A 7,907-nucleotide genomic window follows, 5' to 3' on the forward strand; every position below is an offset into this window, starting at 1 on the left:
CGACTCTGGCCAGACCACGCAACGCACATCCTGAGGCCAGGCGTAGTCGTTCGGCGCCGTGCTGCACTTGTTTCGTTTGCAGCACTCAGCACCAATAAACGCTGGCACGGGTTCGCCATGTCCCTGTATTTGCTTGATTATGAGTCGGACGCGGGTGGTCAAAGACACCGAAGCAGTTCCCCACCACAAGGCCGACACAGCGTCTCCATGGTGACAAAAAACACCGTACCACGCCACAGCAGCCGAAACCAATCAGGAACCGGCACGGATGAGCTCCGTGATTCTACCCCCTCCCCCCCCCCCGAGCTCCCCACCCGTGAGAGAACGAGCGGAAACGGGCGGCGTCGCAGTCAGCACGGCGCCCTCCCTCAGGATCGCTTACCGGCAGCAACGGAGCCGCTTCACACAGGAGGAGTCCGCCGGGCCACACACACACACAGCTCACCACCGTCGAACCCCTATGAGACTTTGTATGACGGACACGGACGACAAAATGAGGCGGCTGCACCGGGGGCCCGCAGCCAACCGACACAGCGTGGACCCCGACGACGGCCTACAACAGCCCCTGCCGTTTCAGGTCCTCGAACGTCTTGCGGTTGACCACGTTGCCCTGCGAATCCTCGTACTCCTCCTCGGCGTCGGCCTGCCACCTGCCGGAGGTCTTCTGCACCTTGAGCCGCTCCCAGAGCGCCAGCGCGTCCTCGATCTGCGTCACGTTGGCGAAGTGAGCCGTGTTCGGAATGCCCAGGCAGCGCATGCCGTTGGCGTGCCGCCACTCGGCGAAGTGACGCTGGAACGCCTTGGGCCCCTTGTAGACGAAGTTGCCGCATATCTCGCAGGTGTAGCTGATGTTCAGCCCGTGCAGCTTGTACAGCCAGTAGGGGATGGGCTTGCCGTCCCAGCCGAGCGGCAGGTTCTTGGGGTTGTAGGGCACGTCGTCTTCCTCGTCGTCGCTGTCGGGCTCGCTCGCCTCGGCGTCCGACTCGTCGCGCTCGCCGTCCGTGCGCGCCTGACGCCGCTCCACGTTTCCTTGGTGGCGGCGCGCTGCTCCGAGAGCGACTCCACGAACCAGTACACCTGCGGCACGGCCGCACGCCGTCAGCGGCGCCGCAGTCGGTGCGACAGTACGGCACCTGCCAGGCGCTGACACACAATGAACGACACCGGCGATAATAATACCCCTTTGTTTTCTTGCTGAAGTCTTAGTTTTTACCGCAGTTCATGGCAAGTTGCCACATATTCGTCTCAAGATCTGAGCCGGGATACTGCATGGTTAGAAGGCAACCACGCCTCTGAATACACCAAGAGCGCACAATTTTCGTATGTTTGGGTAACGTCGAGGATGCCGGGCAAAGAATATGCACATCTTGCCTTCCTACTCCGCACCATTCTACAAATTTTCCCTGCACACCAATCTAATTTCGCGAAGCATGGGGGGGGGGGGGGGAAGAGGGCGGAGAGAGACGAGACAGGGCACGCTAGGGACGTGCCAACGGAGAAAAGGCACACGAATAGGATGCAACAGCGGAACGGGCACGTCCCACTGGGAGCATGACGTATGGGGAGCTGGCGGGGAAGGCATTTTGGTGCCTCACTCAACTGCCCCACTACGTAACATAACGTGGCTCAGTCCAATATCCTGTTGAAACAATGAGCGAACTCAAAAAGCTTCAGAATCCTACGATATAGCTGAAAATACAGTAACGTACGCATGCTGCAAGTCTCCACAACATAAACACTTTAGTGCTCGAAGTTCACATCGAACATTCCACAAGACTATGCTAGCCTTCACTGACCTGGGCCTCGAGGAATGCCAGGTCGCGAGACTTCTCCGCCTCCTTGTTCTTGCCGGCGCGGAGGTTCTGCTTCTTGGCGAACAGCGACTGGTCCACGTCCTGCAGTCGCTTCCCTGAGAACACCGACTAAATTAGCCGATCGGTCCCCAAACCATACTCCCCCGTGCGCAGAAGCAAGCGCACGCAGTTACCGCACCTCGTTCGAACGGAGTCGCTACAACCGCGATGTGGGTCGTGCGAGTCAGGCGAGTCGAGAACGGTCGAGCCGTCTCACAGAATCAGTGGCGCACCAACCCCGAACTAGCAATGATGCTCAGAAGGAAGGCCCTCTGTTGGGAAGAGAAAAATATTATGGATTGACACCCACCCGTCGACCCGCCTTGAAATTTCACGCGCTAAACCAATCACATCACTTCTGGTGCCAGATGCAGGGTTCGCACCGTCGATGAACAAATTCCACGTGGCGTTGGCACCTTCTATTGACAATAGCCCTTCCGCCAGGTACCTTTTGAGACACTAAACACGCCACGGAGCCGGATCCTTCGACAGGAGACAAAGCCGGCCGGCAGCTGTCCCGCGCGCGGCCCACTGTGCCGTACCTTTCGTGGAGAAGAGCCGCTGGGCGCGCTCCTCGAGCGTGCCGCCGCACTTGAGGCCGAGCGCCATCAGCGCCGATTTGAGCCGGTCGAGGCCGAGCGAGGCGAGCTCCTCCCACGAGGAGAAGGCCGACAGGTCCAGGTGCGCGCCGCCGTGCGTCAGCGCGCCGCCCGTCTCCTTCGGCCAGCCGGGGAACGTTCCTGGGAAGACGGAGAGGAGGAGTCCGAGGCAGAGCGCGAGATCACACACGCGGCCTTACATGTAAGGCCAAGCTCAGGGGTACGGGATGGGGGGAGCAGGTCAGTGACAGGGTCACACAGACTTCGCAAGGCAGGGCACGCTCTGAGATGGAGAGGAACACATCAGACACTCGGGGATGTTCGTGTCATCGCGGTTGGTGGGAATGCCCCCAGCTGCGGCCACTTGACTTCACAGACGGTTGGGAGTGTCAGGGCCCTGGTCATAGTCTTGCAGGATGGGCCAAGTGTCAGAACTCTGAGACAAAGCGGACGGAAGGTCTTAACACCTCGCGGGGTATTACGGAGGGCAAGAGGAGGGGAGCACTGGGGCTGGGGAGCGCTACGCGTCGCCTGACAAAGAAATAGGAAAGTTTTCCTGCGTGCTCGCGGCGAGAAAAGCGATGGAATGCTACTAAACATGTCCAGTGGATAGAAGGTCCAAACGAGAATCACGTACAATCCAGAGGCGCAAAGCCTACAGAGGATTGTGATTTACGTCACTTAGACGTGCTGACGTCAAGCTTAGCATACGATGAAGTGATTTAAAACGCGCCATGCAAGAAGTGAATGTCAAAAAGATAAATCCAGCCAAGTGGACAACATAATTGAGCAATATCATTGTAAACTTCCACTTTCCTGGCTGAAAGTCACCTGGCACGGCAACATCCAGCCGCAGGCCTCACCTGCTTCCCACTTCTTGTTGAACTCCTCCACGGTCTTGATGCTCTCCTCGACGTCTGTCAGCGGCTTCACCCTGAGAAGGTAGTCGTGCAGGTAGTCGAGCAGCGTCTCCAGATAGGCGCGGTACTCGGAGTTCTTCCGGTCGCGCGGCACCTCGAACAGCTGGTCGAACACGCTGAGGTAGGTGACGTAGTCGACCTTCTCGACGCCCTTGAGGTTGACGTACTTGGTGTAGCACTCGTGCATGTCCAGGTACTTGCCGTAGCCCTCCTCGTCGGTGAACTCGGCCATCACCGTCTCGTCGTTGCTCTTCGCGAACCTTGTCCAGCTCGTCGAAGTCCATCGACATGGGCACGCTGATCTCGTTGGGGTGGCGCTTATGGAAGTCCTTGATGGTCTTCAGGCGGTTGTAGAACTCGGCGAACTCGTTGGGCCCGGAGAGCGCGGCCACCTCCTCCTTTCGCACGCCGTCCTTGTCCTCATACAGGTCCTTGAGCATCTGGCTACAGTCGAGGTGGCGGTCCAGCATCAGCTTCAGCCTGTGGTCGGAGTTGATCCGGTCCCGGTTGGAGGACTTCTTGTGCAGCATCTCTTTCTTCATGGCCTCGATCAGGCGTTCCCGTTCCTCGTGCTTACTTCTCTGCTGCTCCAAGAGCGTTTCCATGGCTGGAGTCTGACAGCACAAGCCTCAATGGTCGCCGTTTGCCACAAAGTGTAAATAGGTTCCTGCAAACATAAGAGAGTGGGTTCTGAATAGTTGTCACCATACACAACATCAGAAGTGTAACTGAGAAGAACTGTATACCTGGCTCACCCAAAACATGCAACAATCAAATGTGAGTGCCATATAACAATGCCATGGACTTGAAACAGAGCACATTTTAAGTTGTTTATCTTCACATGAAGTATATGTTGAAAAACCGTAGACGGCCGAGGGAGCATTTATGTTCCCCAGGTGGTAGTCATCATCATTGGGGCTTTACAACACACTCAGCTGCTGGGGCCATATGGCCTTGCTACGTCCCTCACCCCGCCATGTCTCGCCATGCCCCATCACACCAAAGCTCTTAAAAACGCAAGTGTCCAGAGACGTGGTGATAATGGATTAAAACATACTTTGAGCAGTAGAATTCATGAACATCTCCTCACAAATTGTCATTTCTGGAGCACAGAGGGTAATGGGGAAAGAGAACATTCTGTTCAGTGCTATCATGCAAGGCAAAGCACAAAATGCCTGATGAGCATAATATGTGGATGTGTTTTCTTATGCAAATGTTTCAAGTTGCATGATGGACAGAAAGCAAAGCAAATATTTGGGAGGCTGGTGTCATTCATGCTCTAAACTTTTGCAAAAACATGATGTAGATTGATGATAGCATGATAACACCATGGTACAAGTGATGCTAGAAGGTGGTGATGGCAATTTGATAGTCATTGACCCTGAGGGTACAATAATGGCAGCCACACCCGGGCAACTCAGGATACAGTATTGCTGTATGCACACTACAATTCACTATAAATTTTACATTTCCCTTTCAAAAACATTTTATATCCATATGCTTATGCAAGGCCAGGAGCAAGGCCAGAATTGACTGCAGGTATTAAAGGCATCATCGAATATTCTTAAGCCAGTGTGAGGGAATATTGCCATCAGTCTTTGGTCTTTTGGCAGAGCAGTCTTTTGGGGGATTCAGTCTTTTGGAATCTAGTTAGCATGGTACTAGCTTTGCAGCAATGCAATCCTACCAATGTGAGGTAGGTTCATTATGGTCAAAATTGGGAATATCACCTTCTGACATGTAAATTTCTTGTTGCTCTTGATGCACAATAATTTGTCTATGTTGTAGCAATGACACTGATGATCAGAAATGCTCAGTTTCAAGGGAGCTGACATTTGCGATTGTGATGAGCATGAATCTACCTATTTTGTGATTATTTAACGATATGTTCCGGTCAGGGTGTACTTTCCTACCTAACGTTAGAAAAAATCATTGTACACCCATTCGGTCGTGTTTAGGGCCGGACATATCAGTAAATCATCTCAAAACAGGTAGAATCATGCCCTACCTGCGAATTTCACATAACTTCGATGGCGAGCTCCCGAAGCGCCGCGCGCACACCGCAACCGCCTGGACTCCCCTAGCGCCGTTTTCTTCTGCGTTGCCGTTGCGTAAACACAATATTTCTGCTTACCAAGACTCTAATAAATGGTACAGGACCAAGGTAAGAACCATTCCTTCGTGTTTAAGGCAGGACATATCGTAAATATCACAAACAGGTAGAGTTCATGATCTTGCCTTCAATTTTTTATAATTACGATGGCGAGCTCCCGAGCGCCGCCACACACAGCACCCGAACCGCGCCATTACTGCGCGGGTCCACAACATTAATGCGCATCAAGCAGCATCAAGAACATAAAAATGTACCAGGGCCAAGGTAACAAGAATCCATGAAATTTGATCCTCGACGCCAACGGGACCATGGGTTGCAGGGGGATTGGGTGGGGAATGTAAAGCAAAATGGGAACATGCAGCTAAATAAAAGCTCACTATATGGCACCTATATGGCATGGAACATGGACGCCAATGGGATGCTGGGTTGAAGGGGATATAGGGTGGGAGGTTAGGCTAGGTTAGGTTAGGTTAGGTTAGGTTAGGTTAGGTTAGGTTAGGTTTAGGTTAGGTTAGGTTAGTTAGATTAGTTAGGTTAGGTTAGGTTAGGTTAGGTTAGGTTAGGTTAGGTTAGGGTAGGTTAGCTTAGCTAAGCTTAGGTTCTGGTCAATTCTCAGGTTAGGTTAGGTTAGGTTAGGTTAGGTTAGGGCAGGTTAGGTTATTTTAGGTTAGGTTAGGTTAGGTTAGGTTAGGTTAGGTTAGGTTAGGCTAGTTTAGGATATGTTCTGGACAATTCTGGCCTGTGTTTCATAAATGTACCTAAACTTGATAAGAACGATTTGGTTGCTTTATTATTGTTACCTTGGTCCCGTACATGTTTTATGGTTCTTGATAAGCAGAAATATTGTGCTTTCGCAACAACGCAGAAACGGCGCTTGGGAGTCGAGGCGGCGCGGTGCGGTGCATGCGGCGCTCGGGAGCTCGCTATCATATTTATTAACATTCGAGGGTAGGAGCATGATTCTATCTGTTTTGAAATTATTTACCATATGTTCCGCCTTAAACGACAAATGGTTGGTTTACCTTGGTCCCGTACATTTTGTAGAGTTCTTGGTAAGCAGAAATATTGTATTTACGCAACAGCAACGCAGAAACGGCGCTAGGGAGTCCAGGCGGTGCAGTGCGCGCGGCGCTCGGGGCCCGCCATTGAAGTTATTGAAATTTGAAGGTAGGAGCATGATTCTACCTGCTTTGAGATTATTTACCATATGTGCTGCCTTAAACACTACGAATGGTGTGCAATGATTTTTTCTAATGTTAGGTAGGAAAGTACACAATTAGGTAGGAAGTACACCTACATATATGTCCTGCCTTAAACACGACAAATGGTGTACAATGATTTTTTCTAACGTTAGGTAGGAAAGTACACCCCTGACCCAAAAACTAATAGGAATCATGGACAACATCATTGGCTCTCCTAACAAGACCCAATTTCAGTAGGGGCAGGTCAACACAAATGCTGAATGACTTGGCTTAACACTGACTTTGAAAAATGATTTAATTACCAATATCATTATTATAGCAGACAATGACTTGCAATGGTCATGAAAGACTGATTTACCAAATAAATGCATAAAATCAGCATGCAAAGTTTAATTTGAGACAAATCCATGCTGCATTGATTCATACACTATTATGATATGAGCCAAAACTGACCTGAACTGGAATGTGACCTGACAAGCGAACAAATGGCAACAAAGTCATGATCTGCATCATTCAGCAGGAGTTACGAATCCATGGCGAGCCGAATCGCAAAAGCTTTAACCGGACACAGGTCTACTCGAGGCAACAAATCGGTTTTGCGTCACACATATACATACCTACGACAATAGCTCCCACATTAATTCGGTGCGCTTGTGTTACAACCAGCTCAACCAAAACAACCCCTCGTAAAACAACTGCAACGTTTCGATAGCTCCCCGCGTGCGTCGAAACCCGTTTCCCCTGTGCCGCTCGTCCTATTCGTCTAATTCCGCAAGCCATACGCTACAATTATGACGCATGCTGCTATAAAATACGGCCCTAAAATACAATTGTACTCACTGCATACATACCACAACCATAAATAAAGACCCACCATCACCTAGCGGATATACGCTTCGGTGCAGTTTCCCATTCAGCAGAAGTGGGAGGGCTTCAGCCCTACAAATTTTGCAAGAAAGTGGGTAAAATCCTTGGGGAAACCTGTTTGTTGACATTGTTTGGGAGGGCAGGCTGTCATTTTCCTCACCGTTCAGCAGCCACCCTTCCGATCTCTGTGTGCGAAACTAAGCTCCTTGACGGACGAGTTACCTAACCTCACCTTATGGTGACCAGGAATTTAAAAGGTCGCTTGATGTGTCGATTCCGGTCTCTTAACTTCCCGTTCAAGCAACCGAACTGTCTCAAATTAGGAATAATATCGACGTGGGTTGTCATGCACG

The 7,907-nt window shown here is 51.2% G+C and overlaps 1 pseudogene; it reads right to left on the reverse strand.

Moving 5' to 3' along the window:
* Positions 1-441: 441 nt before the first annotated feature.
* On the reverse strand, positions 442-7,416 carry LOC119114884 (splicing factor 3A subunit 3-like; annotated as a pseudogene).
* Positions 7,417-7,907: the final 491 nt, after the last annotated feature.

Source organism: Pollicipes pollicipes, unplaced genomic scaffold (assembly GCF_011947565.3).
Source record: "Pollicipes pollicipes isolate AB1234 unplaced genomic scaffold, Ppol_2.1 Scaffold_3087;HRSCAF=3621_pilon_pilon_pilon, whole genome shotgun sequence".
NCBI lineage: Eukaryota > Metazoa > Arthropoda > Thecostraca > Pollicipedomorpha > Pollicipedidae > Pollicipes > Pollicipes pollicipes.